Source organism: Aythya ferina (genome assembly GCF_964211825.1).
Source record: "Aythya ferina genome assembly, chromosome: 14".
Classification (NCBI taxonomy): domain Eukaryota; kingdom Metazoa; phylum Chordata; class Aves; order Anseriformes; family Anatidae; genus Aythya; species Aythya ferina.
Genome location: NC_140312.1, coordinates 17,533,692 through 17,558,310, shown reverse-complemented (window position 1 = coordinate 17,558,310; position 24,619 = coordinate 17,533,692). Strand labels below are relative to the sequence as shown.

The 24,619-nt window shown below is 39.7% G+C and overlaps 1 long non-coding RNA gene across 2 annotated transcripts in view; it reads left to right on the top strand.

Moving 5' to 3' along the window:
* The window catches only part of LOC311444315, a 433,519-nt gene that overhangs the window by 38,305 nt on the left and 370,595 nt on the right, over positions 1 to 24,619 (top strand). The window contains exons 2-3 of one of the 2 annotated variants that reach the window (XR_014697809.1): positions 22,686 to 22,794; positions 24,500 to 24,575. This is a non-coding gene — a long non-coding RNA (uncharacterized lncRNA). The remainder of the gene's footprint in view (positions 1 to 22,685; positions 22,795 to 24,499; positions 24,576 to 24,619) is intronic. The other variant, XR_014697807.1, reaches the window with a different exon arrangement.

Sequence of the window (24,619 nt, the reverse complement as noted above, 5' to 3'; positions counted from 1 at the left end):
CCCCCCCCCCCCTTACACTAAGCCATTGTGGAGGTCAGTAGAAAAAACAGACCAGCAAAATCTTTTTAAATTTTCTAATACATTTCTCAGACTGTATCTTTAAAACCTGCACATGCAAGTTTCTTCGGTAAATATTCTCTAATATTTTAGAGAAGAAGCTTGAAATGTCATAGAAAGAACACACTGAATGTGTCCTTCTCCTCTCTGTTTTCCTAACATTTTGATTAGATGTTAGGAGGAAAAGCTCAGAGTGTGGTGAGGCTCTAGCCCAGGCTGCCCTGAGCAGCTATGGATGTCCCATCCTGGCAGTGCCCAAGAACAGGCTGGATGGGGCTTTGGGCAACCTAGTATGGTGGGAGGTGTCCCTACCCATGACATGGGGGTGGAACCGTGTGGGATTTAAGGTCCCTTCCAACCCAAACCATTCTGTGATTCTATGAGTCTATGACTATCTCACACATTGTTGTGTATCCCGACCTATCTTCATGTTGGTAAGACCATTAGACACACATCATATCCACCTTTATATATGTTTATGGAATTCAGTAAGGTTTCTAATGCTGCATGCATGAAATAATAAACCTGGTTTTTTAATTAGTGGATATAGGACAGGTTTTTGTTGTATTTTGTCTGCATCTGTATGCCTCTTCCATTAAATGCACAAAGTGTGAAAACACTGTAGCTGTCAAGATGTGCTTCTGCTAATTTAAGGTGCTAATCCTGTGTGGACTAACCTGTTAATACCACCACACCATCCTGCTCAAGCGTTATTTCGCAGTGTGATTGCTTTGTACAGGGTAGTTGTCCTTGAGATTAATTCAAATATAGATAACCTATGCGGTTAGTAGCCAAGACTGCATTGTTTGCTGATCACTGGTGAGTGCAATATTGCATTGTACTATGATTGTATTTACTCTGCTGGATATTTATTTCAGTATAACAACTCCAATAGTGGAACTTAATACTTTGGAAGAGGAAGGTTATTCTTAAGCCCGCATTACCTGCATCTGGACTGGAAGTCTCTAAACTCAGATCTTGACAGCAGTTCAGCCTGCGCTTGGAAACCCTGTTCAATTTTCAGTTGAATTACCTGTTTTCACTCATTTCAAAACTCTTTGTTCTCTTAGGAGGTTGAGTTTCAGTGATATGCAGTGGGGAGCCCAGAGGTGGAAGCAGCAAATTTGTATGTGGGTGCTTAGGTGATGTCCACTGTCCTGTAGGAGTACGTGATGAAAACCTATGCTGGGATCAAAGAAGGTGACATACTGCATAGATGTGTTTAATAGTCTGTACCAGGGTGGTTGAATACAGTCTTAAGATTAATCCTATATATATCTTGGCATTGGCAGTCCTTAGATAGCGTCAGGCAAAACCATGCCAACACGGGATCTTGAATTCTTTCCAAAAAGCTTGCCTTTTTCTATTCTGCCATTGTAAAAATCATGTTACCATTTTCTGTATAGGTATACAGCCTAACTGTGTATAACGCTGAGGCCTTGATCCCAGTAATATCTTGTTGCAATGGGCTTTACAAGCCTGCTATTTGTCGTGCAGATGAGATAAAAGATGTGTTTTTTCTGATGGCTGATTATATCTTTCTCATTCAGGAACACAACAAAACAAAACAAAACAAACAAAAAACCCCCACTACCTGTAGTATATGCTTCTCCCCCACCCCAGATACCAGACCTATAAATACTGCAGGGAAGCCTTTCCTAGGTTTTTAATTCAATTTACAGAGGGAAAAGTGCCAAATAAGAGCAAATGTTTTAATTATAAGGAACAGTTTTCTTAGGTAAGACAATTGCTATGTTTGCAAAATGAACTTAATATGCTACACAGTGTAGTGGAGTTTTTAATGAATGCTAAGTCTGAAAACACGGCATGAAGCAGCCATGGTTGTATTAGCATATTTGCTCAGGATAATTGATGGAATTGTTTAATTAAATATTCTAAAAGGTAATAGTATAATATGTTCTTTGCAAGAAAAGTAAAACCATGAGATTCAGTAATTTATCTGATTGAACCTTTTGTATATTTAAGCAATAAGTCTCAATAGGCTATGCATTTCTGGGTAATATTAACTCAGCTTGGGTGGTAATGGAAAGCTTCATGATACAGAAGTCTGAAAAAAAGGTTTTTGTTAGATATGAGCTTCACCCAAGGGCCTGGTTCCACGTCAACTTTAATCTGAACTGAAGTTTTGCTCTATGTACAAACTCAGATTGGCTTTCTCCTTACCTGGAATTAAACCAAAAAATGGACCTTTCTGCATAAAAAATGTACCATATGCATTGTCATTATATTTTCACATAAGTTAGTGTGATGTTCTGTGTGACGTATGCCAGTTACTAATAAATGCAGGCTAGAAAACAACAATTCTGAACCACTGAAATCGTACTGCAGGCCTTAACTATTTTTCCAGTGAGGAAAGAGCAATGTGTGCTTCGGTGGAACACCCTTTGCAATTGCTTGGTGTCCCTGAAATATAAAAATCCCTTCCTTTAGCAACAGTGACTGATTGTAGTCCTTTAGTGAGGCTGGTCTTCCCCACAGGCCTAGGGAAGTGCTTGTCCCCCATGCTTGGCTCTGGCAAGCCCACGCCTTGTGTACAGTGTGCAGCTTTGGGCCTCTCCTAACAAGAAGGACATTGAGGTGCTGGAACATTTTCAGAGAAGAGCAACGAGGCTGGCTAGAAAACAAGGCCTGTGAGGAGTGGCTGAGGGAGCCGGGGCTGCTTAGTCTGGAGAAGAGGAGGCTGAGGGGAGACTTCATTGCTTCCTACGGCTGCCTGACAGGAGGCTGCAGTGAGGTGCGTGTGGGCCTCTTCTCAAACTACAAGTGATAGAACTCGAGGAAACAGCCTCAAATTGCACAAGGGCAGGCTTAGACTGGATGCCAGGAGGAATTTCTTCATGAAAAGTGAAAAGTGTGATTAGGCATTGGAACATGCTGTCCAGGGAGGTGATGGAGTCCTCGTTCCAGGGGGTGTTTAAGAAATGTGAGGATGTGGTGCTGAGGGACATGGTTAGTGGTGGACTTGTAGTGTGAGGTGGGTGGTTGGATTTTATGATGTTAAAGGTCTTTTCCAGCCTAAATGATTCCGTGATTCTATGAAAAGAAGTGAAATGGAAGCGCGGGACGAGTCAGACAAAATTCTGTACTTCATAGTAACCCAATTGATACAGAATTGGTGATACTTAATGTTATGTAAAGCTTAAGAACTAAACATATATAAGTGATGAAAGATTGGTAGATTACAAATGGAAAGTGTTTGAAATACTGTTTCCAATCAGTTATTTAAGTGAGGACAAAACAGCATGTTCTAATTGAAAAGCAAACCCAGGGAGTTTGATCATTATACCTTTCTCATTTTTCTCTCTGGAGGGCTTCATGTTAGATACCTTGACATAAATATATTCAGTTACAGACTTAATTTAAATGCACTGTTAATCACTATTAATATACTATGTGCATTCATTGTATATAATGTGGCCTAATAATAACTTTTAAGAATATATTCTAAATAGCCACTTTAATATTCAAAGTAATTTACTAACAATAACTGGTTAGTTAGTTCTTCATAAAAAGTTTTGTAAAGTTATTAGTAATGTGAGCCTTTTATGCAGGTTTTTATATTTATAATTTCTTTGATACACGACAATTGTATCTGCAGCGTAGAACATTGTGCTTGTTCAAGGATCACAAATCTCTGAATAAAGTGACTTTATGATCTAAATTTAAAACAAACAAAAAGCAACAACCCAAACAAAAAAAAAAGACAATAGATCAACTGATTTATGTGATCATGTGGGTAGAAAGCTTGTTGGCCATCTAATTCTTCTGATGGATTTTTTTTCTCTTGGTCTGTTGATTTAGGGTGGTTGATTCTAGTGGTGGAAGACTGTGGAGACAGCTCCATTGGCCAGCATGCTGTAGGAGGGTTATGTATACGTAACAGTAACAGTTCAATATAAAGGTGTTTATTTCTTTTGCTTAAAAATCTAATGTAGATGCTCAGGCTAGGAGGTTGGATGCTGCAGGAGCCTTGCAGAATTGGTGCTTTTCTAGAAAACGTTAATAGCATTCTTTCATAGGCAGCTAGCCTGCCTTCAGCCTATAAATCATGGCTTTTTGTTAAGCACAGTAAATATGTATCTCCTTCTCCACTTTCCCAGTTTATTTGTTTATTTTGCATGGGAGTGAATAGCAGTAAGCATTGCTTTAGTTATCACCTTTCTCTTTTAGACCACCTGAAGAAGCTGTTTGCTGGGAGAACCAGTTCTGTAGGTGGTTTCAGTGATGTATGCTCTTCATTTCTTGTCAGTAGTAAGGGTTGTGATCCTGCATTGTAGACGTTAATGCAGGTTGCTAAATAGTCTTGGAGAAGCACATAAACTTGAGTCTGTGCCAATGTGCTTTAGTTCAAATGAAGTCAATTGCCTAAAAATGTCTGAGTTGCCCGAAGTCTGATTTAAGGTGCCCAAATACTTCCTATTTAGACTCCAGTTAAAGACAAGTCAGCATTAGGGATGGAACTGTTTTATTACAGGACAGTGCAAAGAGATCTATTTTTTTTTCTAAGGATAGGGATGCTGGATTCGTGGTATTTTAATTCCTGTATTACTTTCCTTCCGTTTGTCAAAGTTTTTGCTACGTTCATTACAGCTTTTGTAATTGGCTGCTTCTGATGCTGTTAAATAACATGCTGCAGTAAAGTGCTAAGATAAGTGTAGCTCTGTTTCTTTTGTTTTCACAGAATCTCATTTTTTCATCTTCTGTTGTGCTTACATTCCTAAAACTTAATCATTCTGCAATATGAAGAAAAAGGTGGTGTGTCACCTCTGAGAGAGTGTTCTGGTGGCAGTGTGTTACCACTTGCTGTGCTATACTTGTTGATGTATTTCACCTGGAAATTAATGGTTGCTTTTGACTTGTGAAGCCATAAGGTTTTCACATTGGTCTAAAGCAAATGCATGGAAATCAAGAATTACTTGGCATCCAATTCTATCCTGCTAAAAAATCCATATTAACGTAGGATTTTTATCCCTTCCTCACTGAGCCACATGACCACTGCTGCAAGGTCTTGAGACATTGGAGCTGGAATGACTGCTAGGTTTGCAGGAAAAGCCATTAATTCAGGCTGTGGAAGAAAAGTAGAACTCAAAGGATAAAAATCCTTTACCCTGCTGTACCGGGCCTGGTTGGGATGGCTCACATCCCAAACTTAGCTCAAGAGCAAAGATCATATCTTGCATATCTAGTGATTTGACTTTGAAATGTAACACTTCACTGGCAGGTGAGTGCCTTGTTGGTGAGATGATTGCCGAAAGCCTGATAGCAACAACATGGGCAGTATCTTCTAGAACTTTTTTTTTTAATAGTCTATACATTACTGCTTGGACATTTTTGCAAAAGCAATTGTTTAGGTAGGTAACACTGGAAGTTCAGTTTGCTATGTAAGATTTCTTTCAAGATTGAAGCTACCATGCAGCTACAGAATGGGAGTTCTCTCTGAATTAAGTGCGTTTTGGAGACTTGCGTATTTAAGATTTATACAGTGTTTAATAACAGGCATAAGATTGTATATTTAAAAGAAGTGAGTGACATAATTTATTTTTTATTTTTATTTTTACCAGGGAGATAAATGACCCAATCTGGTGTATATCAGGCTACAAACATAAATTTTCTTTGAAATAGGATGTGTGTTTTTTTTTTAATAACTCCAACTTGTGACTATTTTTCTAATGCATATTTAGCTTGGAAGAAGGAATAAAATGCATGCAGTCTATGAGTGATTTGACAACTCTCTGGCATTATAAAGGTTTTATTATTATATTCCTTTTCCAAGAAGAGTTACTTCACATTCCCATGGTTTCTTAATAGCCCATGGTGAAAGAGGCTTGGCTAAATTTCTGCTAGGGCATCTCTGATTAGAACATGGAAATTTTATGTTTTTATAGCATCACCGAGACACCCCTAAACATATATGGTTATTTATCCTTTAAATTATAGCTTTGGAGTGCAATTGGATGTGTTGCTACTTGATTTACAATCATTGCAGGCTGCAAGTGAATGGACACAGGAAGAATACAAAAAGGGACTAAGATGATTTAAGCATTCCTAGTTGAAGGATGCACTTTCAGTATCTTCCCCATCTTTCCAGTATAGAAAGTACATCTCTCAGTATCTAGGCAAAAGGAGAGACCAGTGTAACTGCCCTCCATGATTTTGAATCATTTTGTTGCATCTATGACATTGTGAAATATATATGTCTAGTGAGGAGGAAGACAAGTCCTTTTCCAGTGACCTATGGTGGTAAATGAAGAACTGAAAAGGTTATCAAGCAGTTCCAGTTTGGAGTACAACGGAGAAAAGAAATCTATCTAAGGAAGTATCTCCAGGAATACAGTCTGCTCAGACTCTAAAGAGTTGGAATTAAATCTGAATCTGTAGGGTAGGGCTGAAGGACCTAAATGGATGCCAGTGGATTCTTAATAACCACACAGGGGACTGTCAGAGCTCTAGAGCCCTGGCTGCCTGCGAGCTTAGGAAGCTGGAGGGTAAAAGGACAAAGTCCAGTATGGCAAATCTTGCAAAGCTCAATGGCTGCTGATGCTGATTTGGGGGGAATGGGAGGTCTTGGGGAAAATTTATATCTGTCTTGGATTTTGTGAGAAAAACAGTATGTAAAATTCATAGTGTTCCAGTGAACACTGATACAAATCATATCTTCTCAGTGCAGCAGTGGCTGCTTTCATAGACACTCCCCAGTGCAGTGCAGTGCAGTTCTTCCTTTAGGCATTCCCCTGCCTTGTGGTTCCACCGCCTTATAAAGTTTTATAAACTTGGTTTTCTTTTGTTACAACAACTAGCACACTGAGCAGACAACATGCAGGGTTTTCCATAGCGTCACGTGTATCAGTGATACTTTGGTGATCACTTTTTGAATGTTGAAGGGAGATGGCTGGTTCAGAAACTAATTAATATTCAGTCGACATTTAGTGTATACAGGGATTCGGTGTGTTTAATATACCACATCAGCCACATCCTTTCCCTTCACTGAATTACGCAACCGCAGCATGTGGTCCGATGCCAGAGATTCTGTTGAGGTGTGGGAGAAAACGATGTTTATTTCTGTGCAGTGGTGACTTCATTCATTTGCTAGTGCAGTGCATTTCAGGGAGATAAAATCTGAAGCATGAAATAAAGGGGCTAATGTGCACTGTCAGTACATACTTGAACAGAATGACAACGATACAAGTGGAAGTACAAACTTGGGCTACCATTATAACTTTCTGAAAGTCCAGATGAGTCAACAAGCAATCGTGGATGCTTTTCACTTTGGAAAACAAACCTAATGGACTCAATGTACTGACTGTGCTGTGTAGCCCAGAGCTGCTGCTTTGTTACTGGGTTAAATTGTTGGTCCATGTAGAACTATGATCTGTGCTCTAGGTGACGTCTGCCAAAAAGGGAGGGGTGGGATGAAAAAAAGAGATGGAAATGCAAATGTCACCAGGAAATGTTTCACCTGGTCGCACTCTGAGTAATGAGTTCCAGTGATTACGAGGTTAGCCATAGTTCAAAGGCTTGAGTTTCAATAGATTATCCTCTTCAAATCATCCTTATTTCAGGTCTCCTTGCTGAAGTCTACGTCCAGAGCTGCAAAACACATGTTTTAGCTCTGTGCTTTTCACCTTGATAAATGATACCCTGCATACCAGACTACCAGGGAGTGAAAAGCAGCACGGTGCACCTCGTGCGGTGCCAGACTCCTCTTGAAAGGTGACACTTGGTATGAAGCTGCCTGGTTTGCTTTTTGCAGTACTGAATAGCATCTTTTTGTTCTAAAGGACTGAAGTGTTCCTCAGAGTATGTTGGCAATCTTAGAAATTGTAGGAACAACTGCTAAAAGGAAATGGAAAAGATGTAATTAGTTTGCAAATTCAAACGCAATGATTCAAGTCAGGTCATCCTTTGATTTAGAGCAATGTAGAAAGGACATTAATACATAGTTGTGTCCACCTGGGAACAATTAGGGCTGTCAGCATAAGTGGTCAATTGCATATTTAGGTTAAGCTGCACCTTTTTAGGTGTTCTGTGACGTATTCAGAAATCTTCCTTGGAATTACAATCATGGCCATTGACTAAATGGTTGAAGTGGAAGAATCTCATTATGTCTGAAATATCTATGACTATTACCTGTTTCAGATACATCACAAATGACTCAGTGTTGGCAATGGAGGTGGTCATCCACTGAGCAACACAATAAAGCAGTTAAAGCAGCCCGGGCTTCTGTCTCAACCCAGAACAAGAATAGAGTTCTTGTAAGAGACAGAAGAGAAGATCTAGCAAATGAGTATGTTTGGATTTATGCCTCTAAAAAGATTGTTCACTAGTGAAATGGAATAAAATTCCATGCAGTTAAATGCTGCCTTTGGTCAATTACAGACAACTTTTGCTAATTTTTGTTCCTACTAGGTCTGGCTTAAGTGTATACACGCATGCATGCATGCTTTCATCCAAATACTCTGTTGTGTATCGGGAAGGCAGTGATTAGACTAGTGAATGGCTAAGCTACTTCTAAAATTTAACCTCCACCAGTTAGTATAAAACAAATGATCTAATGTGGTGACTGATGAGCTGAAATTCTGCTCTAACCATAGTTAGTGTAACCTATTTGATTCCTGTGGTGTATCAAGATGCATGCCAAGGTATTTTCATGATTTCTTTGATCTGTAATCCAGCTTCAAATTAACATGCTTGAGTCTTATTTTGACCTTTTCTGACTTTTTATTATATATTCATTGACTTTATAGTGTCATTACACCACTTTTTCTAATGACAGTAAAATATATGCTGGAGATGGGCCTAATGACCTGGAAGGAATTAGAAGAGTCTGCAAACAAAGATAGCTGCCACATCACAAATAGAACTGATATTTTATTCACACATGCTTCTAGCTACTGCAATAAATCTAGATCAGCTACTGTACTCATTAAGTGAACAGATAATTAGCTTGTTGGAGTCTGGATAAACCACCTGGCAGAATAATGCCTTTTATAAAGAAAGACATAAAGCAGGTTTGCAAGCCTCAAGAAGTCTTTATTAAAATAAACGAGTGTTACTTGACAGAGGTCCATGCAACATCGCTTTTTTTTTTTTTTTTTTTTTTTTTCCCATCTGAAAGGACTAAATAGAGTATGGTCTAAGAAAAGCTATTTCAAGATCATCCAGTTCTGTGAAGTATATAAGCTCTACTTTTTTGTACTTTTAGGTACTCAAAAGTAGTTCTGTCTTTTAGATGAATTGTGCCATTCTGTGGTGGCTCCAAGGTAGCGCTGTACTGACAAGTAAATGAGGTGAGGGGCAGGAAATTTAGATGTGACACTGGAAATTGGATTGGATCCACCATCACGCCAATACACTGTCAATGCTCATTCCTTTCTTCCTGATTCCTTCCTGAAGGGAAGCCTTCAGTAAGGGACTTTGTCCCTTTTTCTCTGCCACAAACCTCATAAAGTGACAAAGTAGAAACGATTCAGTGTTACACAACATATTTTCTTCCTTGAAGCCCAATTAGTAATGTTCAGTGTCTTGATATCGATGTGTAAGTAAATATAAGACTACAAAATACAAAAGTTAATTATTGATTTAACCACTGGAAGAACTGCCTTTTTCTTCATTAGGTGAAATTTCTTTGTGTTGCAGGGTAAATCAAGTATAGCTCATGCTATTTGCTATGAAAATATTGTGTTGTAATTACTAAAAAAGTATAGGACACACTGATTACAAATGAGATTTGAATCTTAGGAAAGTAGATGCTTAAAAAGTAGATGCTTAAAAAGTAGATAATGTAGTGTCAGGATTTACTAGGTGGCATGGTTAAATAAATTTTCCCAAGGTTTGGTCAGTGTATTAGAGAACTGTCCTAGTCACAGCCCAAAAAGGTACAGGGCAACATCAGGTTAGAAAGGCGGTTGTTACCTGTTATTCCTATTTATTTATTTATTGGTGTTTGGAGCTGTGGTAGAAAATTAATGATAGTACAAAAATGTAATTGAAGAACTCTCCTGTTACTGCTTTCATTTCTGTTGTAATTTCACTGACTTTTTTTCACCTTCTCAAGTAGGCAGCTAGATCCTTGATGAAAACTTAATGACCTGGTGGAAATATTCCAGTGTTCTGTGCACATCATCAGTGAAGTCTTTTTTTTTTTCCCTGCAAACAATTTTCTAGGTGTCAAGTTTCCATTTCCAGCCTGCATTCACTCAGACAAACTGAAGGGCTATTTGGGGTCAAAAGATTAAAATCTATAAACAGCCCAATCACTGTTATGTCATATACTAGAAGGTCTTAAAAATCTGTGTCTAGGAATGATTAAATGCAGCAGATCAAAAATTAGGAGGATAAAAATTGCTCAAAATATTTCATGTTAGAAGCTTTAACTTTTTCAGAAAGTGTATTAAGTTTGCATCTAATCCATGTCAACTCTCCAGTGTATTTATCCTACTTCCCTAATACCTTGTATTCAGAATTTAGCCATCTGTCAGCAATTAAGCAGCAGGCACTGATTTTCATGTACTAGGACACCTTACGAAGAGAGCCATTTGCTGGGGCTTACTTTGTTTAATGGCAAAGGCAAAGCCAAGTAGGAAATCAATCATGCTTTTCACTGGATCAATAACCAGTGTAATGTAGGCTTTACTATAAAAAACAGCATCAAAAACAAACATTGTCAGTGTGCAGTACATCACTGTAGCATGCTGCACAGGTGTAAAGGTGATGATTTAAGTTTCATTTCAGCAGATAAATAATGCCACGAATAGTTGAGTAGGATTTTATTCTTGTAAAAGATTTAAAAGGATGATTTATTAAGTGTGATGCTCTAAATGTAATGTACTTTAGAAATGGGGAGTATAAATATTTTCCAAAAATCAGTTTCACCTGAGATGACTACACAGGAGTTTGATCAGTAGGAAGCAAGCAGGTTTTTTGTTTCATTTGTTCTTTTGTTGGGGTGAATTTAACAGAAATGAAAAGAAAATTGATAGCAATGAGGAGTGTAATACTCTTTTAAACAAATCCCCTAGCCCACCCAAGCACTGGCAGTGCAGATTTCCCTTGTGGAGCTGGGTGTTGGTGCTTCTGTGTTTGTCAGGGACTCTTCTCCTGCTGATCTTCCCATCAACTCCATTTAGAGCTGTCCAGACCATGTTACCTGACTCTGTAGTTGATGGCTGTCAATATAGGATTGATGTGGTCATTTGGCTTGGTAGAAAAGTTGCTTAATTCTCGACTGCCTGTTCATCTGTTTGGATCAGAACACTTTTTTTCTACATTGTATTCTCCCCTTAATAATATATCTCAATGCTTGATACTGTGTGAAGGAGACACATCTGTTTAGGATGGACAAAGAGGATAAGCTATCTCTAAGATGAATTTTCTGCTGCACTCTTGCTTTTTCAGTGTTCTGGTGTTGCAAAAGGCCCATCTGGTTTAGGTGGTAGGAAATGCCTTTTTGATGGGAATATCCCCAGGTACCATGCCTCTGTCTTTGCGTTCACTGCACAAACATTATAGGAAGAAAAGGAGGCTTGACAGAAATACAGAGAACTGGGACTTAGGAATCACTGCAGTCAGGTGCAACTGAGTGTCTTAAACCTATTTCTGATCCTATTTTGGCGGTTCATGGGAAGCTGGGTAAGACTTACTAGGTATAAAAAAGATTAAATAAGTGCGTGTTTCTCTACTAGTTTGTTGTGCAAGCCAAAGTTTGGATGAGGCCCAAGGTCTCAGAATTTGGAAACATGGACTTCTTAGGAGCTATGTGTTGAAGGATTTAAAATAGCTCAGTTGGAAGGGACCTTCAAAGGTCATTGAGTCCAACTGCCTGACCACTTCTGGACTAACCAAAAGTTAAAGCATATCAGTGAGAGCATTGCCCCGAATGTCCCTGAATGCTGACAGACAGGGGCATCAACCACCTCACTAGGAAGCCTGTCACAGTGTTTGACCACCCTGAGGGTACAGAAATTTTCCCAGATGTCCAGTCTGCCCCTCCCCTGGCACAGCTCGGTGCTGTTCCCTGCGTCCTGCCATCGGTTCCCAGGGAGAAGAATCCAGCACCTCCTCTGTGCTTCCCCTTCTCAGGGAGTTGTGGGAGCGATGAGGGCTCCTCTTGGCCTCCTTGCCTCCAGACCAGACAGCCCGAGTGTCCTCAATCTCTCCTCACAGGGCCTATACGAGCATTTCAGATGTGCTCCTGAATCAGCAGCACTCCTTGGAGCAGTGTAGACTCTCCCATTAGCCTTGCCACCCTCAGATAGTGCTGTACCACCCCTTGGTGGGTGTTCAGGTTGTTCATTTTTTTAAATATTATGCTTACGGTGTTAACCTAACATTGTTTTCATTTGAAGAAAATGCTCCCTTGTTTTTCCTAGCCATGCAGTATCTGGCTGTAGATTCTGTGCAGTTGTGCCATTGTTTCTGGTAGATTTTTCAACATATGAAGTGGAGTTAACAGCAAGGTTTAATCTCTTCTTCCAGCCATTCCAAACTCATTCCTGAAAATACATGTACTTCCTTTACTCTTACTTACCTAACGGTATTTCATTCTTCTTCAATTTGAATTTTAAATCCTTGTATTACCCATTTTACCGGAAATTGTTTTAAGGTGAGTTATGAAAAGAAATCGATCTGAGAATGTAGTGTTTGAAAATAGTCTTCTTCCTTGCTTGAATAACTCTTTCCATTGCAAAGCCGTACTAATAGTAGCTAGTAGTGCACACTTGATATTAGGCCATTATATTCAAAGAAGAGCATACTCTGCCATGTAACAGACCAGTAACTACTGGAGCTTCTTGTCTTCTAACGTATTCTCAGCACATTTCCTTGCTTTTTGTCCACTGTTTATAAAAATGAAAACAAAAACCAACAACAAAATTGAAATCCCTTTAGTGTACTTCTGAGAGAGATTCTTGTGTGCCTGGTTAGTTGTCAGTGTTCATTTAGAGCTTTGTGTTGGTCCCGTACATTTTGTCACAAAATTACCTGGTGTAAACAACCCAAACACTTAAGTTAGTGCAAAATAATTTTGATGAGATCTTTGGATTGTTGCATTTACCTGTAATTTGCTTCATGACAAAGTTAAAAGAGATATAAGCCCAACAGACAGCTTGCTCTCAGTGACAGAGTGTAAGAATTACAGGCAAATTTGCAAGCTCTCTATCCTCCATTTTTAGATAAAGACTTATCTTAATGTTGTGATCTATCTTAATGGCACACCTGTGCATCCTTTTTCTTTGCTACCTGCAGGGAAAGAATTAGGTCTTTAGAGCAAGAGCCCAGTTATCTACAGAATTCAACTCTCTTCCCTGAACTAGTTGGAATTGAAAGTAGAAAATAAGTGTTTTATGGAAAACTGAAGAGAAAAAGCTCTGAAAGAAGAAAGTGGTTATTCCATATTTCACCTCCAATAAGTATGATTGCAGGAAAATGGGAAGATGCAGTGAAATAAATGAGAAGTTTGCGGCAACTGTCTGCCAAAAGTTCAGAAGATGCACAACACAGCACAGTATCGGTTATTAGACGGACTGTCTGCATAAAGCCAGCTCAGGAAGTTGGGGAATCCATCTGAGCTCTTGTTGATAAAGGGATTTACTCAAAAAGAGAGAATTCCTTTGCAGTGTCTTGCACAAGCAGGGATCATTATACCTATATACCTCCAGACTGCACCAGCTCTGGGGGTGAAGAGGTAGAGTTATTTTTCACACAATGCTGCATTATGCCCAAGGGAGTGGAGTGGGGTCTGCGTGTGCTTTTCTGTGGCACAGAGAAGGAGTTTCTCTGTGTGCCTGAAGACACTGTCACTGGCTGTCTATCTTCCCACAGACTGCAGAGCTCTGAAAGAACAGGACTGCTCAGGATGCTCTTACAGCTCCCGATGCGTGTAATGGGATTACCTGGGTTTAAGCACCGTGTGGTGGCAGTATATCCAGCTCTCCAAGAGGCAGCCAGGCTCTTGCCTTTGGCACTGAGTTTGGACAAATACACATCCCTATTGTTCAAAGCCAGTGCACACAATGAGAAAACATTGTTCACAAATGCTGGCTCTGAGGGTACCTTCTAATTTTACATCTAGGCAAGATATGTCATAGTAACAGAAAGCATCAGAATGAAAGAGACTTGTAGAGAGTTACCTCCCAGTAAGGAAGTCGGTGATGCTATAGACTCGGCGCTGGATTGCAGGGCAGCCAGAGCTGGGACCAGGCGGATCCCGAGGCATTAACGCCTGAGCCGAGCTTTGATTCCTTGCTAATCAGAAGTAGCTAGCAGGCTCTCTCTTCTTCCCCAGGGAAGATAGTTCTTGTGTTCTGGGTAAACGAAAGCCTAAGATAAGCCTTAGTTAAGAATTAACTTCCATAACAGCTAAATGTAAAACTATGGATTTTTTATCATCAAAATATTGATGTTTTATTGCCTTGGGCAATTGCTTCTTAGAGAGGATTTGACTCTTTCAAAGGTATTCCTAAAAATAAAATGAACTAAGCTCTTCAAAGTAAAACTGATTATTCTTTTTATTATGTGTATTTCTTAAGCAGTATTTTCTCTAGTAACTGAACAATTTTTTCTTCTTGCTCGCTCAGCAAATACTCTCCCAACTTGGCTATACTAATGGCAAAACTCCCATTTCATTTCAGTAATAGCAGGTATTGGCACCTGGTGGAAAGTTTATGAATAGTAACTATATGTATTTAGTTACTAACTTCTTGCAGTGGTTCCCAGTTACACAGACAATGGCACAGAGCAGTTCATTACTTTTCCCGTGAAAAAATAATATATATAAATAGAAAGGCTGCATCACCAGTAAGTAGTATGTAGGAAAATGTTAAGTGGTAGAATGCAGACCCTTGAGCTCTTACAAGCCTTGAATCTTGAGCTCTTGTGAGCCTTTTCTGTACTGCACAATTTCTCTTTGGCATCCTTCACATGATTTGTATTAAACCAAAGCACTTGTAGACTGACCTAGATAGCAGGCACTGGTACTTGAAGCAAATTCTTGATGGGCTTGGCAGTATGTTCAGCATTTACAAGGGGGAAAACCCACAAAAGATTGCCTTAGTAGCCAGCCAGCCACGTGCTGTTGTCTGAAATCCACCCAGGTGCCATCTCTTCTGTATGCTTAGGGGGACCTTTGGAAAGAATCTGAAGGTGAGACTGGATAAGGAGACAAACCTGGATGCCATGCAAATCCCATGCTACTTTTTTTTTTATTATTATTATTCTCCTTACTGGTTATCTGTAGGCCTGCAAAGGTCCTTAGCCAACATAAGCTTCAGAGGATTTTTGTGTATGTTTCGTAGTCTGAAAACAGGCCTAAATGCCAATCTTTATTTTAATGGCACAGGGGAAGGCTGACAGACACATCTGCCATTTGTTCAAATAGTTTTCACATGCTTCTACTTTAATACACAATACCATCTGTTGAGCTTCTCTGCAAATGGAATTCTATTCTTCAGTCTACCCACAAACCTAATTACGAATGTGAGGATTGTAGAGGTTACCTTTTAAATATACAGCCAACATTTCCGTAAAATAATACATCTGCAGTTCTTGTTTGAATGAATTATTTAACAGATGGCAGAAATGCATTGCAGTTAATACAGCTCTCCTTACTGTGGAAGAGAGCACACTCTGCATCGGCGTGGATTCTTGTGTTGACAGCATACAGTACTACTTGACATGCTTAAATGTGATGGGGTCTGATCCTCAGTTCTTTCTTCGGATTATTTATTTGATGCTGTGTTAAAGTGATTTGAGAAGCAAGGGGCTTTGCTGTTTTAACAAGCACTAAATTTCATCAAATTACTTGGAGGATGTAGGATATTTTCATAATGAGAGCTGCCAACAAGAAGGTTGTGCACCTGACCCGTTAGCCCATGGTTGACCTATCTAAATCCTGAGACTTGAAGACTGGTCAGTGATGCTCTTTCACAGAAATTAGTCTAGTATCATTAAAGAAAAACAACAAGATACACCAATGCCTTTGTAAAATTCCTGTTTTTCTCCTTTGAATGATTTTGTCTTGCAGGTTGAGTTCTGGTAAAGCTGCTTTCAGCTGAAGTGGCCAGAGCTTGAAGGTTTACTGAAGCATCTTAATTTTTATTGCCACCATGCTTCCTCCTCCACCTGGTCTAATCACTATTGTTTAAGCTCTAACCCAGTTATTAGGTGTCTGAGGTTGACGTGAGAGCTGAGAAGAAGAGAGCAGACTGTCAAAACCAGCTGTCAGCCTAGATAGGAAGGGTGTGAAATTGAAATAATAACTGGAATATCCACAGCATCTGTTCAAAGATTTGGAAGAATTTGACCAGTTGGCATCCTCCCAGCCCTAGCTGAGTGACATCATTTAATATCAGTCAGATACCTTTTGTCTTTCATCTGTACACATGATATAATGTCAGGTGCTGGTACACTGGAGAAAAAAGCTTTAAAATTATGGAGGAGGATTTAAACCTGACAGTTGAGCCAACAAGTGATTGGTAATGACAGTAGTTACTGTATTCTGAGGGCAGGAATGCTTGCGATGATATTTAAATAGAGCCTTGGTAGACTTAGAGCTTTATCTGTAGCATGATATGTTTGTAAATGGACAAACAAATAAGTTCTCAGTGGATAAATTGTATCACTGTATGTCACTACTAATTAACTTATTCCTGACAATGTAAAACATTAGGCAAACAGGGCATGTTTTTGGAAGAATTTCCAGTTTTGCAAAAGAAACTGGGAAATAAAAAAGATTTGGGATTATAAGGCTCAACTATGCGAATGTTTGTGAGCTAAATTTTTCTCCACCACTTCTCTTTTGTTTCCAGCCATTGGTAGTAGTGGGCACCTGCTTTGCTCATCTTTCAGCAGGAGGAAGTGAGTGAAAGGCTTGAAGAAATTCCCACAAGTTCCCTGACACTGCTTTTGATCTCCCCTATAGTCCTGGTATGGGATTTGCATCTAGCACCATGCTAGTTCATCTGCTGCATTGCTGTTGGTTGTTTTTTTCTTCTATTGATGTTGAAGTTCCCAATTCCCCTTTTTTTAACGCCTTTTCTTCTTCTTCTATTCTGTCATTTACTCTGTCCTTTTTGACTCTTGTGTATCATCTGCTCAATAATCCCTTCCTCTCCTTCAGCATCAATCTATACACAGACATTATTCTCTGTAAATACTGTTTGTGTTTTATGCTGTAAGGTCCTAGTAGTGAATTATTTTACACCTGTTTATTCTGTCCTTGCATATTGACCTTTACGAGAATATTCTTTTCTTTTACCACCTAGTATGGTTTCTTTAGTAATAGCATAAAGCAGCCTTAATGTTGACAAAGTGCAAATGTCTGCGCCCATTTTGTCATCGGAATAGGTTGTGGAGAGCTGGAAGACAGTTTTCATTAGCGTCAAGCTCTGTTGTGTTCTTCTTCCTCGGGAGGAATGAGAGCATTAAGCCGAGTGGATGTAAGGTGCCGGGGGAGCTTTGTGGAGATGCTGAGTTGTGTAACCCATGAACTTGGACAAGACTCAGCAGTACGTGGAAGGAGTCTTTGGAAAGATCCACCTTGGTGGTGGCCAGTTCTGTGTCCTTCTATCATGTGTAATTTTTCAGAGTTTGGGGGGGACATGGGGAATGTTTTTATACTTTCAAACTCTTAAAGATTCTGCTGTCAATAGTCAGACTTGACTTCACATCCGGCACATCTCAGGCTTTCAGGGTAATAAAACAACACATGACGCTCTTGTGTGTGTTTGCTGCTTCAAATGATTTGTCAGGGTTGGTTTTGTTTTTGTTTTTTGGAAAACAAACCTGCTGCCTGTTGAAATGACTGCTTCATGCCTCACAGCTATTCTTGGGTATCAGGAAAAAATCTAGCTGGAATTAATCTGATTCCACTGACATCTTGCTGACAGACGCATCAAAAGGGCTGGAAAAGATGTCATAATCTTTGGTTATGTAAATATCTGAATCAAGATTGCTCTGAGGCAAACTGCAGAGCAGATGATAATGTAGCCCTTCTATACCACATCAGTAATCGTTTTGACAGATGAATTTGAATGCTAATATTTCATAAATAGCATTTTTGGAGGATGGAAGGAGGCATCATGCACAGTATGGAAACCTATCGCCAAAATACATCTTAATATCAGTAAACTATAGGTATTTTTCAGCTCTCTTTAACAATTTAAGGAAGAGTAAATCTCTTCTGTCATTCCTTCTGTTGCTCGTGGATGCTTTCCTACTCCCCCACTGTTCAGAAACTGTATGAAAAGCAGTGAAAAGAGTGGCCTGAATTTGAGCATGATTTAGCAGCATCATGGCAGTGCTGCTGGCTGGATGACACTTCTTTCAAATGCTTGTTTCTGCTGGTTTGGGCATTAGTCTGAGGGCAATACTCAGCTCTTGAAGGATATCTTGTGTTACTTCACAACAAGTGCTCAATGCTGCCAAGCCTTCTCTTCATTTTAAAAGGGGATTTTTTTTCCTGATGCACTTCCTCAGAAATCAATTAGGAACGGGCTTTTTGTATACTAGAAACAGGGCAATAAACAGTCAGCTTCACTTGTAGTTGTTGAGTTGAAGTATAGTCGAGGGTAAGGGAGGTCGATGGGATGCTAACAGTGTAGCATGGTAAGGAGGTATCTGTTTGTGGGTCTGTTGTTGCTGTTACGTGTTTTAGTGATGCTCACATACAGACAACACAATATATTCTGCCTGCCTGGTGTAGCTTTTCCCTCCTTGGTTAGTGCTCTGTGTGTTTTCCCATGACCACGGGATAGATTTGTGATAGAGCTTTTCCATAGGAGTCTCTAATGGGAGTAGAAACCAAATCTGTTTCTGTTCTTGTTCCTTCCAGTGATGCAACCTGAATGCAAAACCTGGCATAAATAGGCTTGCTTTAATGGGTTGAGGTTATTAAAGGTATGTGATCCCACTGCAGCAACTTCACCCTAAACTTCTATGAGTTGTAGGAATGGGAGCACAGGTTCAAAATTGTTTGTAATTGGAGGCAGATGAGTCTTTGTGGTTTGCAAAATTGAACTGAACAGTCACAACCCTTTCCCCTGCCTTTCTACCTGTGATTCTTATTCAAGGCTTTTAGGAGGAGAACCCTTATGCCAGTTCACGTTTTGTCCTGCATTGTCAAGCCTCAAGATGTGATAACTGAGAAAAACTAAGCATTGAAACCCAGTTGCGAGTTGATTCCTCAGGTAGAAAAGTGTTTTGCTAATATGCAATAGTACTACTGTTTTCCAAAAATGGGGTGACTTACAGGTTTAACAATTGCAAATTCTGGCAGTGCTTTATATCTGAGAACTGATTCATCTCATTTTGGACCTTGGAGAGGTTGTTACAGAGCTATCCTAGAATCTAAATACAGACCAAGCACCTGGACTGCACCGAGTCTGAACCAGGATGAGCAAGAGGAGTGTCGTTGAGTTCTTTGGAGAAATGTTGAGTTCTGTGGAAAATGCTACTGCAGGTCAATAGCTTAAGGTGGGATCCTTCAGTCCTGAGCCCCTGCCTTTGGAGACGTGTGTGTGAGCAGCAGCGTGGTGCAGTAGGAGCAGACCTGCAGAGCAGAAGAGTTGGTGCTAAGGATGTGGTAGGAGTGGGGAACAGCTTATGTTAGTGTACCTTTGTTCTGGTCCTGTGGACTAAGAGGTCCCGTGGCTCTTACTAGCCGAGTGTGCTTGATAAGCTGTCTGCGAGCAGCTTCTCTTCAGCCACTTCTGAGGGCAAATCCCCATCGCAGTGCTGCAAGTCCAAGCGTCGTGTGAACCAACGTGTGCTAAGGGGCACAGTGGAGGGATTTGCTTCCAAAGAGTGCTGCTGACCAGACTAAAATGCCAGTGTAGATACTTCTCTTCCAGAGACCAAAACGTTCTGCAGTGTGGTCTGATGAGCTGAGCTTGGGCCGTGTCTGTCAGGGAGGTCTGTCCTTGTGTGTTTTGGTTTGCTTGTTTGTTTTGTGGTAGAATGAGAAATGTTATCTCTTTAATTGAGTTGCTTCTACTGCTGGTTGTGAAACATTTTCAAAGAACAGCCTGGAAATTCTTCCAGCTCTTCTGATTCTGCCAGTGGGCCTTAATGAATGATAAAGCATTTTAATAAGCAAAGTGCAGCTGTGCATCTCTGCCTAAGCTATTAATGCTCATTCTTGATATCCATGCTAGTTACACAACTTGCTTTTACCCAGATGTTTCAGTGAGGTAAGTTCTTTTTTACTAGAATTGCAGCAGGAAAAAAGGATATCGCTATTCCCCTATGCTGAATTCAGAATCTACTGAAATACATAATTTTTATCAAGAGAACCATTACTTTTTATTTTCACAGGTTTCTTTATGTAGCGCTTCAGGGCTCAGATTTGCTGAGGGGCAAAAGAAGTTAAACTTGCACTTCTACATTTTATTTTTGCCATCCATTCCTTTCAGTCATTGATGCAGGTGACACCACTGGGACCTGCTGAACAAACCAGGATAAATGATGGCTATTTACAAATAAGTGAAAGTGAGTGCTTACCTGTTTGGGAGATGAGTCACCTTGGATGCCATCTGTTGTTCTCAAAGGGATGTCTGCTATTTATTCCTACAGCAATGGCATTTTGTGCCTCAAAGAGCTCTTTAAAATCGTATCAATAAAGCTGCTTTGTTGTGAATCTATAAAGCATCAGAGAGGTCACTGCCCTGATAATACCTTCTGCCTTTTAGCGCTCATCCAGTCATTCTTTGAAACAACAAATGAAGTTGGCTACCTTGCAGGGAAACTACAGGGATGCTTTAATTAAGAAAGGATTGGAGTTTCCCCCTGAATTTTTAAATGCAAATTTCCATTGATAAATCAAAATTGGCCACAGGATTTTTAGTGAAAAGATATCAACTTCTCTTGGTGCTCTTTTTGCTACTGGTTTTCTACATATGTGTGTTTTGCTTGAAGGTCTAATGTTCATGCCTTCTAGCAGCAAGAGCATGCAGAGAGGATGTCAAATCTCTTGCTGCCAAATGATAATGGAGATTTTCTTTAGCTCAGCAGAGAGGTCTTTGAGGATCTGAATGTTTTTTTTTTCTTACAGTCACACCAGGGGCGGATTTCAGAAAGAGGGGCTGCATCTGACACCACCGTCGTGTTATTTTCAGATGTCAGTGTATATCCCACCTCTGTAATGATTATTTCCCTGAGGGGATCTGAACCCATGCATCACTCCACATTTGAACAAATCTATCGCTTTACAGAAGCCTGAGTGTTAGGAAAACCTGCCTTTCTCTGCCACTTCTTCTCTGGGAGAAAAAGACAAGACCTACTGCAAACCCCCTGCCCTCCCCATATCCTGGTTAGTAAGCCATGACAGTGAATGTCAGTGGTCTGTCAGATCAATGGTGAAGTAATGATAATGTGAAAAAAAAATTAAAATGTTGAGACTGTCAGACTTTGTACACAGATCTCTTCTGTTGGCATCTAAACTGAAATTTAAACATCATCTTCCACCGGTATAACTACAGTGTTACTGTATACCTTCATAAGAAGTTCTAGGTATGCATTTTGATATGAGCTTGTATTTCTGTTTTGTTTATACAAGACCATAACCTACTTTTTTTTTTTTTTTACTTTTTTTTTTTTCTTTTTTTTTTTCTTTTTATTTGTTTGTTTTGTTCTTTAATGGTAAAAGCATGACCAGGCTGAGCTACTGTTTTGCTCGTTACAGAGAGCAAATCCTTTTTTAATTATTCAGGTGTCTGATCTACTCATACAAATCAAACCAATCAACATGGATACCTTACAGTGGGGGCAACAAAAAGCCAAAGGCTTTCATTTCAGAAAAGGAAGATGGTCTGGAAGGAAATCTTTTAAACAGTTAAGTACAAGCGTCTCTGCCATGTGCAAAAACGAGGTCGTAGCCCTCAATGGTTAGGGTGGTAAAGGGGACTCCGGCTACCTGAATGAGGCCTAAACCTTTCGTAAGAATCTCCTTTGGGACACTTCAGCACCTCAAGGATATACCTAATTTGTGGCAGCATTTGCGTTCCTGTAGGTTTTTCTCCATGTATGGTGTTGCAGACCGTGATGAGTTGCTATAGCACAGGCAGGAGCTGGTTTTTACATTGCTGCTCTATGGGATGCTGTACACAGCTTTGCGGAAAAGGAGCAGGTGTAGGCAAGTATGTTACATGGAGCCATCCCTTCTTCCTCAGGGAGCATGAAAACCCTATCTAAAGGGAAAAGGACCAGGTACCAAAGATGGCTTGTGGGAGAGGAAAGGAATTCAGTTGCCCTTCAGAGGCATGAGAAAGATTTAAAATTTGTTGGCCTCTACACAGTGGTAGATTGCAAGGGATAATAATCTGCCTCCTGAATATAAGGCATTGTAATTTACACACTCTATAAACTTTTCTGTTTAAATATTGTCATTGATTTTTGATCAGAGGAAATGTTCAGTTTGGGTTTCTGTAGCTCACTTCTTTTAGAAGAAATAGGCTATTGAATCCCATCTCTCTGAAATCTTGCTTTTTCACCAAGGAAGGCAAAAAGATGCTGCCCTGACATAGCAGGGTGCAAAGCTGCCTTTTTTGTTTCAGGACCCTTTAAGCTGTTGCCATCTTTTTTTTTTTTTTTTTTTTTTTTTTTCCTTTTCTGCGCAGCCATTCTTGCCATTCTTTGGGTCCTGCTTCTGGCTGGCTGGAGACCCTGCTTGCAGTTACCTGCTTCTGTGAAGGAGCTTAGCCTGGCTCTCAAAATGAAGACTTTCAGGTATGTTCTCCTCCTCCAGTTTCAAGCTATTCTCATTTAAATCTGTGTTCAAGTACATTCTGGCCACACTGATACTGGTAGTGTGTTTACTTCCGTTTATTTAACTTAGCTGGTGTTTTGCATTCTTAATTGAAAGAGTTTCAGTATTGCCCCCTCACCATTTAGTACAAGGTTTCATTTGCTGAAGGAACTGAAAATAACTTATTAGACCTGCTAGTTGTACTAAAAAGGGTTAGATTTCCAAATCTTGGAGGAGCTAGCTGCCTGAGTTAAGTGTCTGAAAATACTGTCTGGATTATTTTTATCTATTTAAGCAACATTTGCACATATAATGTTTTAGTTTAGTTTAGTTTAACTTTTACTTTCTACTTTCTCTCTAATTAAAGAAGCTAAAATCCTATTTGATTTTGGAATGTTTGCTCGGTCAGTTTGTGTCAACTTAATTTATCAACATCTACATGTGCTATAAAATCACTGTTAAGTACTGGATATCCAGCCAAGTAGGTATTTTATTTTAATGAACTATAGTGCATGTAAAATGAACAAACAATTATTATATATTCAACTATTTCCTATTTAAATTAAAGTTGTTAAGCCAGTGGAAATAAAAACTGGATATTCACATAGGCAATTATAAGATTGAAAATGTTCTGACTGTTCCAAGGACTTCATGGGGAGTGTTACGGTTTGTTTCTTCAATCTGCTTTCTCTATCTTTCTTCTCTGTCTCCCTCCACCCCCCTTACAAAAGTTGTGACTAATTACATGCACTAAATGATCAGTGAACAAATTCATTTTCTCTGGTCTCAGAAAAGTCATCTTACTGTAATCTTGTCCAAGCTGTTAGAGAAAAAACTGAGCAGAGGTGGGGAAAAATTATAGTTGTGTTTTGCATTTCCTTTGGGACATGGAGCTGCCAAGAAGGAAAGGGACATTTTAGTGTCTCCGCTGGCAGTGATGCCAGTGTGTTAGTGTCCACCCCCCTCTGTCTTCAACCCTGGCGCTGTCGGTCTGTGGGGATGGCAAGGTGCAGCAGAGGTGGGACGTGTCTTGAGCACCCTCAGGGAGGGGACATCCACAGATTCTCTGGGCAACCTGTACCAATGCAGGCATCTTCAACCTCTTCACGTCTTTCTGACTCAAGTGTCATCCTTCTGCGATTAAATGTCTTCCTCTAACCTGTTTTATGTTTTGCCATCAAATCGGACATTTCAGTCTTTCATTGCAACAGACAACAGCAGAAGCAACTGGAGTTTCCATTCTGGGCTGGTGTAAAGTGCTTCAGTCCACTCATTCTTGACAAATGAATATATTTTGAAATATCATTTGAATAAATTGTTCACCTGTTGGGGAAAAAGTTCTCCCAAGGTTCAGCTTCACAGAAGCTCCCAGTGGAGCCCATGCAGTGCTGTATTTCAACAGTATGGTTATAGTGTTTCTTATTTTGCCTTTGTATCTTGAGTGTAGTAACTCCTGAGGTCATTTTGGTACGACGTTTTCCATTTGTGAGCCTCTTTGTACAGTTTGTTCCTTTTCATTGGGTATATTGATGGGTATAAACAGGTGTTGATAAGCATTTAGTGGAGTAAATATATATAAAAATAACAATAAAAGTTCATTATGTTTCTTACCTTTTTGAAATAGACATTGATATTTAAGTACAGAATTGACACTACTGCATCCTAACATTATTTTTTGGGAAGTAGATGGAAAAAGCAGAGATTTGGTCATCTGGAGGAATGAAAGACACCTAAATACATGTTGCAACCGGCATATGCAATGGTATGTATGTTTCTAAAATGCAAGTTTAGTAGATGATTTTGGAC